This window comes from Aquarana catesbeiana, linkage group LG08 (genome assembly GCF_042186555.1).
Source record: "Aquarana catesbeiana isolate 2022-GZ linkage group LG08, ASM4218655v1, whole genome shotgun sequence".
Lineage (NCBI taxonomy): Eukaryota > Metazoa > Chordata > Amphibia > Anura > Ranidae > Aquarana > Aquarana catesbeiana.
Genome location: NC_133331.1, coordinates 125,982,210 through 126,000,225, shown reverse-complemented (window position 1 = coordinate 126,000,225; position 18,016 = coordinate 125,982,210). Strand labels below are relative to the sequence as shown.

The 18,016-nt window shown below is 39.2% G+C and overlaps 1 protein-coding gene across 2 annotated transcripts in view; it reads right to left on the bottom strand.

The window, feature by feature from the left end:
- Positions 1-17,116, bottom strand: part of LOC141106017 (lysosomal acid lipase/cholesteryl ester hydrolase-like) — a 97,825-nt gene extending 80,709 nt beyond the window's left edge. The window contains exon 1 of one of the 2 annotated variants that reach the window (XM_073596357.1): positions 17,016-17,116. The gene's annotated coding sequence lies outside the window, so the exon portion shown is untranslated. The remainder of the gene's footprint in view (positions 1-17,015) is intronic. The other variant, XM_073596356.1, reaches the window with a different exon arrangement.
- Positions 17,117-18,016: the final 900 nt, after the last annotated feature.

Genomic DNA, 18,016 nt, shown 5'->3' with positions numbered 1-18,016 from the left:
TTGTCCTTTAATATACTTTTTCTGGAAACTAAAGTGTTACTAAAGCCAGGACCCTGCATTAAATATGTCTAAGCTCCAAAATGTACACAGAACATGGAAATGCATTTTGTTTAGTAAATATAAACTAAATCTTGTGACTTCTATCAGTGTCTGGTTAGTATAATAAGCATGCTTTCCTGGTGCATCATGGCAGCATACATATGGGTTGTGACTCCGCCCCCACCACCTGAGAGGATTGGTTAACTATAAATCAAAGACAGACCCAGATCACAGCATTCTCCTTTTTTTTTTTCCTCACCTGATCAGGACTGAAATCGCGAGGTATCCCTTACCGTTTGTCGCCCTAGCCAGGTTCAGCCTCTCCTGGCTGGGTGGAAGTCCTTCCTGTACAGTCTCTAAATGAGAGATATGAGCCTATATGGTTGGAGCCCCATTCTGGTGGTCTGGGGGGCATATTTCAGCCACTCCTGGGTGGAAGTCCTTCCTCTACAGTCTCTAAATGAGCTATATGGTTGGAGCCCCATTCTCAAAGAAAGCTTTAAACAAGCTTTGACGTAAGTGACAGTGTTTCCTTTTGCTTTCCATATGCTTTTGACTTCTTTTCTCTGTGTTATGGGCGTTTGCCATGTCCAAGATGGCTGCAGCAGTGCAAGTACACTCTGAGCATGAGAGGCAGGCAGTGATGCGGCCTCTGTGTTTCCTGGCTAGAGCTTTTCCAGGATGGTGATCTGAACATGCTCAGGCACATATCATATACAATATCATCACTAATGGCAAATGTGAATTCTAAATGGTTTTATGGCATTTTTGGGCAACAAATGGTGGAGCTCTCTACTCAGGCATGCTGGATGCTTATGTGGTCATTGTTTGCAGGTATGTTTTTCCCTTTTTATGGCATTCGCCTGTGTTTTTCCTATCTCCTTTTCAGTGTTGCTCTAGGATCATTGTGCTCTTTATGGCATTCACCTGGGCTCTTCCTATCCCCTTTTCAATGCTTGCTCTGGGATCACTGTGTTGGGCTCAGTTTCCACTAGTGTGACTTGTCACTGCAAAGTCACATGACAAGCCGTACCCCATGATTTCCACTGAGTATCGTTCATATCTGTGTTCATAGACCTTGAGATTACACAGGCATTGCTTCAAGTTGCATCAAATTTGCAGCAAAATCCTGTGACTTTCAGGTTGCAATAGTGGAGACTTAGCATTATGCTGTTTTTCATTTTCAGTCTGCTGCTTTGCTCTGTTTCTGTGGGAAATGCTGTCCAGTCAGACCACCCATTGCTTTTAGTGTATAGGGATTAGGTAAATCGTGAAGATTGAGAAAAAGAGAGCCAATATCTATAGTCCTGTAAGGACTACAAGATGGAGGGAGCCTTCTGACAGTCAAGACAAGTCACCATCTAAGAACAGACATCCAGGCAATGTTGATTAACCACTTGACCACTGGGCACTTAAACCCCCTTAATAACCAGACCAATTTTCAGCTTTCGATGCTCTCACATTTTGAATGACAATTACTCAGTCATGCAACACTGTACCTATATGAAATTTTTGTTCTTTTTTTCACACAAATAGAGCTTTCTTTTGGTGGTATTTAATCACCGCTGGGTTTTTTATTTTTTGCGCTATAAAAGAAAAGAGTCTGAAAATTCAGTAAAAAAATTAATTTTTCTTTGTTTCGGTTATAAAATTTAGCAAATTAGTAATTTTTCTTTAGAAATTTTGGCCAAAATTTATACTGCTACATATCTTTGGTAAAAATAAGTACAAGTGTATATTATTTGGTCTTTGTGAAAGTTATAGAGTCCAAAAGCTATGGTGCCAATATCTGAAAATTGATCACACCTGAATTACTGATGGCCTATCTAATTTCTAAAGACCCTAACATGTCTGAAAAGTACAAATACCCCCCAAATGACCCCTTTTTGGAAAGAAGACATTCCAATGTATTTAGAAAGATGCATGGTGAGTTTTTTGAAGTTGTCATTTTTTTCCCACAATTCTTTGCAAAATCAAGATTTTTTTTTTTTCTTTTTTTTTTCCCCACAAAATTGTCATATTAGCAGGTTATTTCTCACACACAGCATATGCATACCACAAATTACACCCCAAAACACATTCTGCTATTACTCCTGAGTATGGCGATACCACATGTGTAAGACTTTTACACAGCGTGGCCACATACAGAGGCCCAACATGCACGGAGCACCTTCAGGCATTCTGGAGCACCCAGGCCAATTCTGACATTTCTCTCCTACATGTAAAAATCATCATTTATTTGCTAGAAAATTACATAGAACCTCAAAACATTATATATGTTTTTTAGCAAAGACCCTAGAGAATACAATGGCGGTCGTTGCAACTTTTTATCTCGCACGGTATTTGCGCAGCAATTTTTCGAACGCGTTTTTTTTTTTAAAAAACTGTTTTGTGCTTTAAAAAAGAAACAAAACAGTAAAGTTAGCCCAATGTTTTTGCATAATGTGAAAGAAGAAGTTACGCCGAGTAAATAGATACCTAACATGTCACCCTTCAAAATTGCACACGCTCGTGGAATAGTGTCAAACTTCACTACTTAAAAATCCCCATAGGCGACGCTTTAAATTTTTTTTACTGGTTACGTGTTTTGAATTACAGAGGAGGTCTAGGGCCAAAATTATTGCTCTCGCTCTACCGACTGCAGCGATACCTCACATGTGTGGTTCGAACACAGTTTTCATATGTGGGAGGGACTTACATATGCGTTCGCTTCTGCATGCGAGCACACGGGGACAGGGGCACTTTACATTTTTTTTTTTTTTTTTTATTGTTCATATTACTTTATTTTAGTTTGACACTTTTTTCCAAAAAAATAATTTTTTGATCACTTTTATTCCTATTACAAGGAATATAAACATCCCTTGTAATAGGAATATGGCATGACAGGTCCTCTTTACAGTGAGATATGGGGTCAATAAGACCGCACATCTCACCTCTAGGCTGGGAAGCCTGAAATAAAACGATCCTGGCTTCGATTGTAGAGTTGAGTCGGTAGAAGCACTGGAGGGTGGCGGGAAGGGGGGGAAGTCCTCCCGTAAGAACGATCAAGCAGTGGAACAGCTGCTATGATCATTCTTATGGTGTAGGGAATCGCCGGCTGAAAAAGCTGATATCTGAATGATGCCTGTAGCTGCAGGCATCATTCAGATATCCCCGCACAAAGTCGAGGACGTCATATGACGGTGGGCGAGAAGTGGTTAAAACGCATTTTTTTTTTTTTTTTTTTAACACAAAGTTGTCCATTTATACAATATTTCTAACACATAGCATGTACATACCAAAAATGACACCCCAAAATAGATTATCCTACTCCTTCTGAGTACGGTGATACCACATGTGTGAGACTTCCACAGGCTGGCCAAATACAGAGGCCGAGCATGGGTGGGTATGGCCAAGCATGGGTGGGTATGGCCAAGCATGGCTGGGTATGGCCGAGCATGGCTGGGTATGGCCGAGCATGGCTGGGTATTGCACAGGCTATTGCAGTGCATGGAGGGATGGATGTGGCTCTGTGTCACAGAGCAGAGCTGTGGGCACTACACATCCAGCCCACAGCACTGCTGCCATCCGGTCCCTCTCCTTCTGTACCGATCAGGACACAGAGGGGAGAGAGGAACTGGCGTCATGACGCCGGCTTGTTTACATGTGATCGCTCCTGCGTGGCTTAAGGCAGGGTCAGTCAGCATCAACACGTTCAGTCACCTCCTAGATTGTTAAGACAATTAAAAGAGCCTACTCTTCAAGGCCTTCCTGTTTTGGAGGTCTTAAGAGTACATTTAACTAGGGCAGTGCCAGCTCTGTGGACAGCTCCGCGCTGAGTGTCTACTAAGGTTATTTGCAAGTCAGCAATATGGTCCTCCAAGGACACCTTTATTACACTTTTTAATAGGTGAACCTGGCTCGCGACAGTAAAATTTGGAAAATTCATGGTGCATACTTGCGCTACTGATGATTACAAAATTTTTCTTGCACCCTCCCGTATGGCGAGTTAGTCCCCATACCTGCCATGATGCAACAGGTAAAAGGAAAATTGTATTCTCACCTTTCCGTAATTTTCCTTTCCCGATGCATCTTCATGTTGGTGAGAGTTACAGAGAATGCTGTGAGCCGGGTCTGTTTTTGATTTATTGTTAACCAGTCCTATCAGGTTGTGGGGGCGAAGTCACAACCCATATGTATGCTGCTATGAAGATGCACCAGGAAAGGAAAATTACGGAAAGGCAAGTATACAATTTTCCGTTTTACTGCATATACAGACTGATTTTACTGTTGTGGGTTTAGTAACAATTTTACCCCTATTATTAATATGACAACCTCAAAAAGGGTATCCCGATAGATCCCATAACAGATACACTCCTCCCTGCTGTCAGCCAGATAGCCTTGGTCTCATCCTTCAAATAATTAGGGATTAAGGTTTCTTTCACATTGTCTGAATATGTTACCCTGAATACAGATCCATCATTTACTAAATGGAAGAGGAACCACACTGCTTGGTTCAAGCTACCTATCTCTGTTATGGGTAGAGTCAACCTTATACAAATGGTATGGATGCCGCAGTTATTGTATTCCCTACACAACGCTCCCATATGGATATCTCAAAGATTTTTTAGGAAAATGTATTCTCTGTTCAGGGATCTCATATGGAAGGGTAGACGGCCAAGAATTAAGCTGGAGGTTCTCCAACTTCCAAAGGATGGTAGTGGATTAGCAGTTCCCAACCCTAAACTGTATTTTCTGTGCTCACAAATGCAACACCTTGCTGGCTGGGGGGAATTGGCATTGTAAGCCCCCACACAAAGCGTCTTGTTGTCCTAACTGCCGCAAGACCCTCTCAAGTCTCTTTCTTGGAGGAAGGATGTTTTCATACCTTACAACAATTCCCTACCCTTTTGCTGATTCACAAATTTTGGAGGGCTACCCAAACAGTAAAAGGTCATTCCGGCTACTCTCAATATATGCTTATTTGGGACAATCTCAGGTACCCAGATTTGGCGAAAACTGGAAGGTTTTAGCCACTGGAAGCAGGCAGGTTTAAATGATCTATGTCAATTATTTGACAATAGTACACCGTTTCCTTATCAATCACTGGTGGACTAATATCAGCTCTCGCATATGTCTTTCCATCAATATTTACAACTCTGGCATGCCATACAGGGGCAATCTCACCAATCACCATTAGTGTATAACCCTTCCACTATTCTTGGTATGGTAGCGCCTCCGAGTACTACCAAAAAAGGCCTAACTGGAGATATTTACTCTGTTCTTACTCTGAACGCATCTTCTAAGATGCATTTGTGCTGTGGAGAGAGATGGCGACAGGACATAGGGGCAATTACTGATGACCAATGGACAACGGCCCCAGAGGTGGCACCCACAGGATCTCTTCCCATCCCAGAGAATAATCGAACTGTTCATATTACATAGAGTTTTTACATTCCCCAGAAATTGCACACATGGGGCCTAACCAACTCACCTTGCTGCCCGAGATGCTCCAGTGCTGACAGCTCTTTAATTCATATGCTATGGCGTTGCTCAAAACTTTTTAAATACTGGACTTGCATTTTTCAAGCAGCTCAGCATCTTCTTATCGCTTGATCCTAGGGTGGAGAATTTGAGCATTTTTCCTGAGGACCTTATACCACCGATGTTTAGGTTAATACTGATACGCATATTCTTCCTTGCCTCATAGCCCAAAAGTTATTGTCCCCTTGCCCTCCCAGCACAGGGGTTGCCCAAAAACATTTCAAATCCCCATAGTGAGCGTCTACATACACAGACTCCTCTCTTGTCCCTTTCTCCAGAAACACAGACACAGGTCAGTGTCGATCAGCGCAGTACATTCAGACTACTTCTAAATTGTTGTTTTCACTTGCCTCTCCACTTACCCTTTGGGATTGTACTGTCATATTATCTGGACTTGATAACCACGCTACGCATAATCTCAGGGATTGTCCCAAGTTTATCGCATCACTTTGTACTACTTGGGCGTAATGCACTACCTATACCTCCAACTGTTATTCGATAGATCGAGTAATTGTATTGCTACTATATTGACTGTACTGTCCTAAAGTACTTTTTTGTTTTTTTGTCTCGATTTTGATTATTATTTGCTTTCCTCTTAGTTGCTTTATTTTTGTTAAAGATTAGGTAAGACATACAATCAGATTTTTTTTTAAAGTCCTACATTAGCTAATTTGACTAGCTCATTTATATGCCATAAATTTAATTTTATAAGTATAGAATTTGTTTAAAAAAATGTAAAATAAAACACACAAGAACAGCATGTAGGGTATCAAAAAGCAACACACCAATAGGTGTCTAATGTAAAAGTTTATTCTTGAAAAACATTTGAAATACATTATTTGGCACACTCTTGGTAAAAACTTTGATTAGCTTACAGTTTATATACACACATAAAAAGAGCATCTTATTTTGTAAAAGCAGAGGATAACCTGAGAACTTGTGATTGGACTTCAACATAGTAAGAAAAGCAGGTTGGTGACCACCGCTCCAGGTAACTGGGTTTGAATTTCCCGTCCTCCGTTGGGTGAATTGTGAGAGCTCCAGGTGCTGGCGATTGCTATTCCAATGGTATAGGTGCAATGAAAAATCTGGACTGCCGCACTCCGGATTGGAATAATAAAAGTAAAATCTTCTTTATTGAAAAAATGACATGGTATAAAATGCGTACATTGCGCTGTTGAAGTGATACAGCATAACTGCTGACGCGTTTCACGCTCCCATAGAGCGCAGACTCATAGCTGGTTTGTACAACAATGAAAGTCACTTATATACACTGTACGTCTCACACATGACCCCATACTGATTGTATAACTCTAAACAGCTGATCGTTAGATTGTATGGCCTCTTAACATAGAGTTAATTGGGTGTGTGTTTTATGGTGGAGTGTTTATTGAAGACGTGAATGTGCAGACAAGATGTTTCTATAGACAATACAAAAAATATCCATAAATAAAAAGTTTATATTGCTTTTAAAAGTCTTTTGAAGAAGGAAAGTTTGGAAGATATAAAGTTTCTTTTCTTTCCACGGGACTGAGATAGGTGCTAAAACTAGCACTTAGACGTATAAACATGTAAACCATTATATAAATGAATGCAGGTATATATGAGCCATATGGCCCAGCAGCCACGGCATAGTGTGAAAGATATCATATGTCTGCTCAGTTTACAAAAATTTTTTTTATTTTTTTTTTATATATAAATGAGAATATTGTAAAGGTTATTATGAGGAGACACTATGAAAAACCACTGTGTTTTGTAAACGATAAAATCTTACATGTGAGGATCTGTGATAGTGTTTGCATGACTTTCAAATTTCATGACTTTATGTGAACTCTACCAGATTTGAAATGCAAACAAAGTGTATGCATATATGGTGTGTGGGTGCTTTTTTAGTAATCTGAACTCCACAAGGAAAAAAAAAAAAAAAAAAAAGTATTTTATAAATGCATGTATATGTGCATTTATGTGTATCATAAATATAAAAGGTGAAAATGAAAAATAAAGTGGAAATCAACATAAAACGTGAAGGGGGCATGTGTATGTGTGTGTATATATATATATATATATATATATATATATATATATATATATATATATCTCTATCATCGTGAAAGTATATATAGAATATATATAAAATGAAACAAAGTGGAAGCTAAACCATGTGTTTGTGGCTTGACTAAAAAACACGATCAATAAATGGTCTATATCTGAGTGTATGTTTCCCATGCAATCTGCTACACATATACCTGTCGAGCTTGTGATACGCATACAGGAAATAAATGGTAATAAAATATATCATGCACTAATAATTCTGTGGCTCAAACTCTCAAAAATATATGTCTTTGAAAGCATATGCTTATCCACCTGATAACATTCACTGTGGTTAAAAGAAAACATGGGCGTTTACTAAGTGTGTTGTTTTAAAGCAATCTCATCTCTTGGTGTACCGTCTTCATGTGTATGGGCAGAACTATATGAGATAAAGAAGATAAATGTTACGTCTAAATGTGTTATCGTCCCCCTCATCCATCCGGAGTATGGCACTTAAAGTACACATATTTCTAAGTAAATACCAATTCAAGTGGATGAGTGACAAGACAGACATGTGGACGGTGTATCTCCTTGCTCGCTGCAACCCCTGGTATAGGATGATGTGTATATAGGCCCCCTGAAGGTGAAAAATTGACTTATGCGTTCAAAATCGTGAGGGCTATTCCTATAAATTAGGTGTTGTAGCTTGCTTACAGCAACCGTTGGATAGTGGTGTCTGATTGGAGATGAAGAATAAATAACTAACTAAACAGACAAACCAAAAGTTAGTAAATATAACCCATAATGTCCTTTTGGTATGAATGTATAGATATATCCCCAATTGTTCATCCATGTAAAGAAATAAATACAAGAACCTCATCAAGGTTCTGTTTTGAAGAGAGGAGAGAAGGAATATTTCAGCCAGACTATATGTAGCCAAGCTCTTGGATAGTTGCAATTTAAGCTCTTATGCGATTTTTTTTGATAGAGGTTGGTGGATAAATGGATGGCTAAAGGGAGAGGTGAGAGGACAGGGGTATAGATATATTGCTAGACATGTCTTTCAGAAATATTATTCGTAAAAATGTGAAACGTCCCACTCAAAGTTTAACCCCCGTGGGATTCTAGTGTCTAATGAGAATATCCAAAGGACTTCTCGTTTACAAAAAATCTGGATTCTGTCTCCTCCCCTCACTGGTGTCCTGATTTTCTCAATCCCTTGGATAACTAAACTGGAGGTGTTTTTGTGGTGTGTGAAAATCCAGTGTTTTGATACATTTGTTAAAATCTCTTTCTCAATATTATACAGGTGATCATGCAGCCTATCCCTGAGACGTCGTGTTGTGCGTCCAACATATTGTACCTGGCAGCTGGTGCATGTAATGACATACACCACAAATTTGGTGTTGCAGTTTATAAAAGCGGGGATCAAAAACTCTTTTTGGCTGCTGCATGATCTTATGTATTGGCCGGTTTTGATGTACTTGAAATTGCCTGTGAAATTAAGCCAATTTGTTTTAGTACGTTTGGTTGTAAATAGGCTGGGAGACAGTGAGCGTCCCAGCGTGGGTGCTTTGCGAGAAACAACCTTGATCCCTTTGGAGAGGATGTTATTGTATATTGGGTCATTGTACAGTACCGGAAGATGTTTCACAATGATTTTCTTTATTATGTTGAATTCTGTACTGTATGAGGTGGAAAAGACTGGAGTCCTAAGGGATGTTTCTCTTTTATGTTGGGTTTTTCTATGTGGTTTCTTGTTTAGAAGCGTGGACCTTGGAATAGATTTTACTGTATTGAGTGCTTTTAATATAGATGCATCTTTGTAACCTCGAGTTTTAAACCTATGTGCCATTTGTTCGGCCTCTGCTTCAAAAACTTCAGGGGAACTACATAGACGCTTTAACCTCAAGAACTGGCTATATGGTATGCCTGTGATAGTGTGTTTAGGGTGTGCTGAATCAGCTCTGAGTAAAGTGTTGCCACTGAGAGGTTTTCTATACAAACTGGATTGGATGGTGTCTCCAGAGCCTGTCAGTTTCACATCCAGAAAGTCTATGGAGCTGACCTGCAGATTTCCAGTGAACTTCAAATTAAGTGGATTGTCATTAAAGTATGTAAGCCATCTGTCCAAATCTGCCTCTCCATCTGATGTAATGAACAATAAGTCGTCTATAAAGCGACAGAAAAAGACAGTGTCTTTACGACGGGGACTATCTGGTCCAAAGATGCGGGACCTCTCCCACCAGCCCATATAAATATTGGCCAGTGAGGGGGAAAACTTGGCTCCCATGGAGGCCCCGCATTTCTGGAGAAAATAGTCCCCGTCGAACATAAAAAAACACATACACTTTGTTTACATTTCAAATCTGGTAGAGTTCACATAAAGTCATGAAATGTGAAAGTCATGCAAACACTGTTACAGATCCTCACATGTAAGACTTTATCGTTTACAAAACACAGTGGTTTTTCATAGTGTCTCCTCATAATAACCTTTACAATATTCTCATTTATATATAAAAAAAAAAAATTTTTTGTAAACTGAGCAGACATATGATATCTTTCACACTATGCCGTGGCTGCTGGGCCATATGGCTCATATATACCTGCATTCATTTATATAATGGTTTACATGTTTATACGTCTAAGCGCTAGTTTTAGCACCTATCTCAGTCCCGTGGAAAGAAAAGAAACTTTATATCTTCCTAACTTTCCTTCTTCAAAAGACTTTTAAAAGCAATATAAGCTTTTTATTTATGGATATTTTTTGTATTGTCTATAGAAACATCTTGTCTGCACATTCACGTCTTCAATAAACACTCCACCATAAAACACACACCCAATTAACTCTATGTTAAGAGGCCATACAATCTAACGATCAGCTGTTTAGAGTTATACAATCAGTATGGGGTCATGTGTGAGACGTACAATGTGCATATCAGTGACTTTCATTGTTGTACAAACCAGCTATGAGTAAGCGCTCTATGGGAGCGTGAAACGCGTCAGTGGTTATGCTGTATTACTTCAACAGAGCAATGTACGCATTTTATACCATGTCATTTTTTCAATAAAGAAGATTTTACTTTTATTATTCCAATCCGGAGTGCGGCAGTCCAGATTTTTCATTGCACCTATACCATAGTAAGAAAAGCCTTACCAGTCAATAACAGTCACCCTATAAGAAGTGGAACATCCCCTATTTAAATCCTGAACAATCTCCATGTGTATAGACCACTAAAGCATTGGATCTTTTTAAAAACGACAAGCAACTATTGTTTACAGTGCAGAATATGGCTGTATTTAGAGTACAGTATACAGAGGACATGAACTGCATAACACCTTTGAAATTGCACTCATTCTATCAATGCAGTATTTAAATGATATTTGCCTGGCTGAGGGTTTCCTTTCCAACAGCAAATTTCCCTCAAACCTTCCCAATCTGCTGGGAAAATTTTTGCATATCTGAGCACCATGAGGGACAATACTGTACATTTCAGGCAATCATTAAACGTTTTTTATTTTTATTTTTTTTACATAATACTTGCAAGTAATTCTTTTGAGTGATGCAAAAGTAATGTGACTTTCTTTCTACAACCTCAAAAGATAAAATTAGTGGATTTGATAGCAGGGATCGAATTGAAATTCTTTCCCCTATAGCATGCTGTTAGGATAAGTTTGGAATAGAGTGATGGATTTGCTTCAATATTGGATTATAATCCTACACAAATCATTACTAGTATTATCTGGTCCATCAGATAGGTGCAGAAGAGTATCTAGCTGCCACCGGCTTGATATCCAATGGTAACTCAGCACAAATCATATGTAACCCTTCACTAAGCACCTAATAGTGTACACAGTCATCATGCCTCGCAGTCACCCATCCTGCAAATGGTAAGCATAGATACTGAATGTAAAACTCCCGGTTACAAATCTAAGGACAGCTACTTTACAAAGTCGTTTACAACAATGCGGTCAATGGCTGAGTTTTCACATGTTAATTCTATGGTATCAAAAAATGTAGACAAACATCGTAACCTCTGATAAAAAAAATGATTGCACAGTTTGTATCCTGAGGGCGCAGCTGGTTTAGAGGATGAGGGTACACCAACTAATTATATATATCATTATATACAAGTTCTACTTTTGAACTTGTGAAAGGTGAAATCTCACCTTTCACATCTGTACACAAATCAAGTTTAAATCTAACCCCCTGATACCCAACACATGGCCCACCAGCTTTCTGTGTGAAGCCCGCTATGTGTTGGGCTGGGTCCACCATTTGCTGGGCACTAGAGCCATATCAGGGTGCTGGGCACTGATACGCCCTCTCTGCACCTGACATTGAAATAGACCGTACTGTGAGAAGGATTTATCTCTACCTCACAGTACTGGTAAAGACCCGGCCTCTGGGAGAAAGAACAGCGCTGGAGCGTGTGATCAGGTAAGTGATGCTGGGGGAATAACCCTTTCATGACTAAGCCTATTTTTGAAATTTGGTGTTTACAAGTTAAAATCTGTATTTTTTGCTAGAAAATTACTTAGAGTTCCCAAACATTATATATATATTTTTAGCAGAGAATCTAGAGAATAAAATGGCGATTGTTGCAATATTTTTTATCACACGGTATTTGTGCAGCGGTGTTTTAAACGCAAATTTTTGGAAAAGTGACACTTTCATGGATTTTAAAAAATCCAAACAGTAAAGTTACCCCAATTTTTTTGTATAATGTGAAAGATGATGTTACGCCGAGTAAATAGATACCAAACATGTCACCCTTTATAATTGCACGCACTCGTGGAATGGCGACAAACTACGGTACCTATGAATTTCCATAGGCAACGCTTTAAAAATTTTTTACGGTTACCAGGTTTGAGCTACAGAGGAGGTCTAGGGCTAGAATTATTGCTCTCGCTCTGACGATCGCGGCGATACCTCACATGTGTGGTTTGAACACCGTTTACATATGCGGGCGCGACTTCCGTATGCGTTTTCTTCGCTGCGCGAGCTCGCGGGGACAGGGGCACTTTAAAAAAAATTTTTTTTTTTTTATTTATTTTTTTACTTTATAAATTGTGTTTAAAAATTTTTTTTTTTTTTTTTTTTACTTTTATTGCTGTCACAAGGAATGTAAACATCCCTTGTGACAGTAATAGGTGGTGACAGGTACTCTTTATGGAGGGATGGGGGGTCTAAAAGACCCCCCATCCCTCCTTTACACTTCAAAGTATTCAGATCGCCGAAAACGGCGATTCTGAATACTGTGTACTTTTTTAAATTCGGCGCCATTGGCAGCTGAGTAAACGGGAAGTGACGTCATGACGTCGCTTCCGCGTTTACAACGAGAAGGGTGGAACGAAGCCGCTCACAGCTTCGTTCCAGCCCGCCCCCAGCCGCCGAAGGCAGCCGATTGGACACCGGGCCTCCCGATCGCACGGGAGGCCCGGTAACAGCGGCGGGAGGCCCGGTAACAGCGGCGGGAGGCCCGGTAACAGCGGCGGGAGGGGGGGGATGTCCCCTCCCGTTCCTCCGGTATAACAACCGAGCGGCTTTTAGCCGCATCGGTTGTTATACACGGGTAGCCGATCGCCCGCTGTAAACAACGATACCGGGATGATGCCTGCAGCTGCAGGCATCATCCCGGTATAACCCTGGAAAGCCGAGTACGCATATCAGCGTACGGTCGGCGGGAAGGGGATAAACTTCCTAATCATCAGTGTGGGGAGGGGGGTATAAACAAACACTGCCCTTAACCAGCAATGGAGGAGAAGAACACTACCACTAATGAGGGAGGAAAGGGTTACAAAAACACTGCCACTAACCCCCAATGGGATTGGGGGGGTCCCAGAAAAGTAAGGCATGCTGGACCATATGATCAGGTAAGTCATCACCAATGCTGAGGGGGTTAAACTTCACTGTCACTCACCAACAATGAGGGGGAAAGTTTGAAAAAACATTGCCACTAAATATCAATGAGGAGGATTAAACTTCACTATCACTAACCACCAACAGGTTAGGATAACCACTGCCACAAACCGTCCGCAATCGGGGATTAAAAATCACTGCCATTAATCATCAATGAGGAGGGTCAAACTTCACTAACAGTAACGACCAATGAGGAGGGGGGGAGAAAAACATTACCACTAGCCATCAACAAGTGAGGATTAAAAATCATTACCACTAAACATCAATGAGGGGAGAGGACATTAAAAAAAACACTCACTGCCACTAACCACCAAAGGAGGGTATTAAACTACCAATGCGGAGTTTATTATTTTGGTCTCGGATTCTTTTACACCAGCGGCTGAGGTTACTATTGCATCCACTGACACCAATGTTGGGGTTTATTATTGTGTCCACTGACACCAATGTTGGGGTTTATTATTGTGTCTACTGACACCAATGTTGGGGTTTATTATTGTGTCCACTGACACCAATGTTGGGGTTTATTATTGTGTCCACTGACACCAATGATAGGAGGTATTATTGCATCTCCTGACACAAGTGTTGGGAGTTATTGCGACTGCTGACACTAATGCGGTAAGTTATTATTGCAGCCTTTGACACCAATGTTGGGGGTTATCATTGTATCCACTGGCACCAATGATATAAGTTATTATTGCGTCCACTGTCACCAATGATGGGAGTTGTTGATGTGTCCACTGACACATGTGATGGGAATTATTATTCCATCCGCCGACTCCAGTGCTGGGACATATTGCGGCTGCTAACACCAATGCTGGGAGTCTCGTACACGCGATCGAACTTTCCGACAGGAAATATTCGATGACAGGCTGTTGCTGGTAAATCCAACCGTGTGTATGCTCCATCGGACAATTGTTGTCGGATTTTCCGCGGACAAATGTTGGATGGCAGGTTTTAAAATTTTCCGCGGACAAATGTCTGTTGTTGGATTTTCCGAGCGTGTGTACACAAGTCCGTCGGACAAAAGTCCAAAGTACAAACACGCATGGTCGGAAACAAGGACGAGCCAGAAGCGGTCGGTCTTGTAAACTAGCATTCGTAATAAAGAATTAACATTCGTGACGTGGCAAATTATGAAATCTCAAAATGCAGTGCACATTCTCTTCTTCTTTAATGGGATGATAATGAAGCTGCTTTGCTGGTGATACTGATGTAGTTATTGCAAACAAATTTTCAAAGGCTTTTTTTTTCTAGTGATATCAAGAATAATATTATTCTGCTTTTTTTTTTTTTTTATTTGGGCAAGTTACCACAACACCATTATCCTTTAGTTTTTAAGATCAAAGATACAACTATGTTGGTGTCCCTTGTCAATTTTACATTGTATTTTTTTAAATGTAACTGCCTACTCCCAAACTGTCATTTGAAGTAAAACACATAGCCAAGTATTATTCTCCACAATTTTTTTATTGTGCATTAAAAAAAAAAAAAAAAAAAAAAAATAGACATGCTATCTGCCAATATAACTTAACCAAAAAGTGCATTTTATGCATCCAAAAATATAGAAAATATAACAAATCAAATCATTATCATTCAACCAAAAAAAAATGTCAAAGCAATAACCCCAAGGCCTATAATAAATAACACGTTATCTCCTCCGATTTTGTAACATGGCTGGTTGACGAACGGCCATTCAGAAATGAACTGAAAAGTGCGAAATGAAAAACGGGAATCAACACCCACCAAACTTCTACTAACATGAAATTAGCAGAAGTTGACCAAAGGGGGAGCTGAAGAGCTGAAAAAAAACGTAGTACGTCTCTTCGTTCGATATTGTTGGTCAACAACTCTGGAGGCTCTGATATTGCCCAATGACACTAATGATGTAGCTTATTGTATTCCAATTCTCTATTCAATGTGCATTGCAGTACGCTGCAAAAACCGCAGCAGGACCAAAACTTTTGGGCATTGAGCTATGCTACAGCCTGTTCATTTTAAAAGGGCTGGCTAGCTTGATGTAATGCACATCAGCACGTGAAAACGCACACTACTATTGTACGGCCCTCTGGAAGTGTTGTAAGAAATGTTTTACTCCTACTAGAACCAACCATCTTTATTCTATTTCTCTAATATCGTAAGATGAATAGGAAAGCAGCCTCAGTTTTTGTAGTGCTGATCATAGATTGAGAACTTTTATACTTGACATTTGCAGCCCCACATCTTTCATCCTAACATTTGGGCTTTTCATTTCCTTTATATGTAATGGTAGGCTCTGTTCCCACTATTGCAATGCGATATTGCATCGATTTTCAGTGCGATTATGTAGTGTGATTTTGAGGCGTCTTGACTGCGTTTTTTCATATTCTATGGGGTCAAGTTGCACTGTAAATCACACCAAAAAGTAGTACAGGAACCTTTTTCCAACTCGCACTGTGCTGAATCACATTGATGTGAATGGGCTCCATTTTCATGCAATTCTGTGCGACTCAAGTCGCACTAGTGTGAAGCAACAATAATGACTTGTTAGACTTTGATGAACGTAATGAAGTTATAAAAACTAAACGAAAGTGATCATTTGTATGCAGTATAAATATAGCTATATTGGCGTATTGTATATTTTATTATAAGAATGTAAAGCACAGTTTCTGTGTATAAAGTTAACTAGTTAGAAACTTCCTGAAAATCTACTAACGTCCAGCTCTAGTTGTAAAATATAAAAACATACGATTACTTCTATGCTAGAGGTTGCCAGAAGCACATAAAAAAACATAAAATATATTGTATTATACAACATTATAAAGTATTGTGCATTGTGATAAATACAACAGACTGTAACAAACATATAACCACAATGTCCGTGATTATCTGTTCTTTATCTCATCTGTCCTACAATATCTATTTTATGAATTTTACATATTATGTTATTAGTACCTATTGGCAATAATATAGACAGTTAAATATTTAACATATTTGGCAAGCAGATACTTTCATGTATGTATATTTAATTGTGTATGTGTGTGTGTGTGTATATATGTATGTATATATATATATATATATATATATATATATATATATATATATATATATATATATATATATATATATATATATGTGTATGTCTGATGAACCATTCATGAACGAAGGACAAGTATCCCTAAAAAATGGTAAGCTATCAGTAATTTTCCACTAAAGATATTTCATGTAACACAACAAACACAGCAGATATACTAACACAGAGAAGCACATCACTGCATTGTATTACCACTATTGTGTGTCCAAAAAAAATATTTGTATTTTTCAATGGGTAGAATTCACTGCCCCTCCTTGTAACTCTGTAAAAATATGTCAATTTCAGAACCATTTTCAGAATTTTTTTTAAAGCCCAATGAAGGGATCTGAGTTGTCCCAAATCTTACATCTTTATTAAGTCAAGTTAGCCAATAAAGAGTATCACTTAAACTCTAAACTCTGCTGTATAGTAAGAGATTTCCTTACTCACCCCAGGTACCAGAAGTAACGTACTGTCAGTACTATTAGGAACTAGACAATATATATCACAAGATGTCCCACCTCACTCCACTGACACGCCTTGCCTTATCTGAACAGAAAAAAAAAAAAAAAACAATGACACTGACATTTCATTTTTGCAATGCAGGAATAAAAGAAGTGTATTATGTTTTGAGGGAAGCATGTAAAAGAGCTCAGCTTAGGCTTCATGTACACGGGACGTTTTACAACCTCTCCTGAATGATTCACCTTAGCAGATGGTAACCGATGTTTAAAAACATTGTTTGTGCCGCGTTTAGGTTTAGAAGCATATTTTGCATTGAAAATAGTCAAAAAATGTATCTCCATTAAAAAACGCCTGTAAAGGAAATGTGGCTAAACGCGGGTTACCATGCTTACAAACTGTTACAGGCGTTTGGCGTTTCAAATGCCTCTGAACATCCGTCCTGAACGCATTTTTTTGCCTTCTAAAAAAGGCTTTTAAACTCAACTGCCTAGAAAGGACTATAAACGACCCTGTGTACATGTACTGATAATATAACAGAGGAAAGTTCAGGGGAGCTGAAAAAAATGCCCAACTGCTCCTAAACGTCCGTTTACCAGCAGCAGTGTACATGAAGCCTTTATGTAAATCTTATCAATGGAGTTGATTTACTAAAGGTAAATAGACTATGAACTCTGCAAGTGCAGTTGCTCCAGAACTTGGTAAATGAGGAGAAGCTCTGCTGACTTCCATCATCAAATTATGTGCAAGCAAAAATGCAGTTTTTTTTCCCTTGCGTTTGATTGGGTATTCTTTGTAAAGTGAAGCTTCACCTCGATTACTAAGCTTTGGGGCTATTGCACTTCCAGCAGTAATAGTTATCTGGTAAGTCGTCTCTTACCAAAACCTTTGAGAGAGCTGTACAAATGCTACCCTGACTTATTCACTTTTGTGTGCAAATATCAGCTTCAGCTAATTAGCATCGTAAACAGCTTTTTTTCATAGTAATG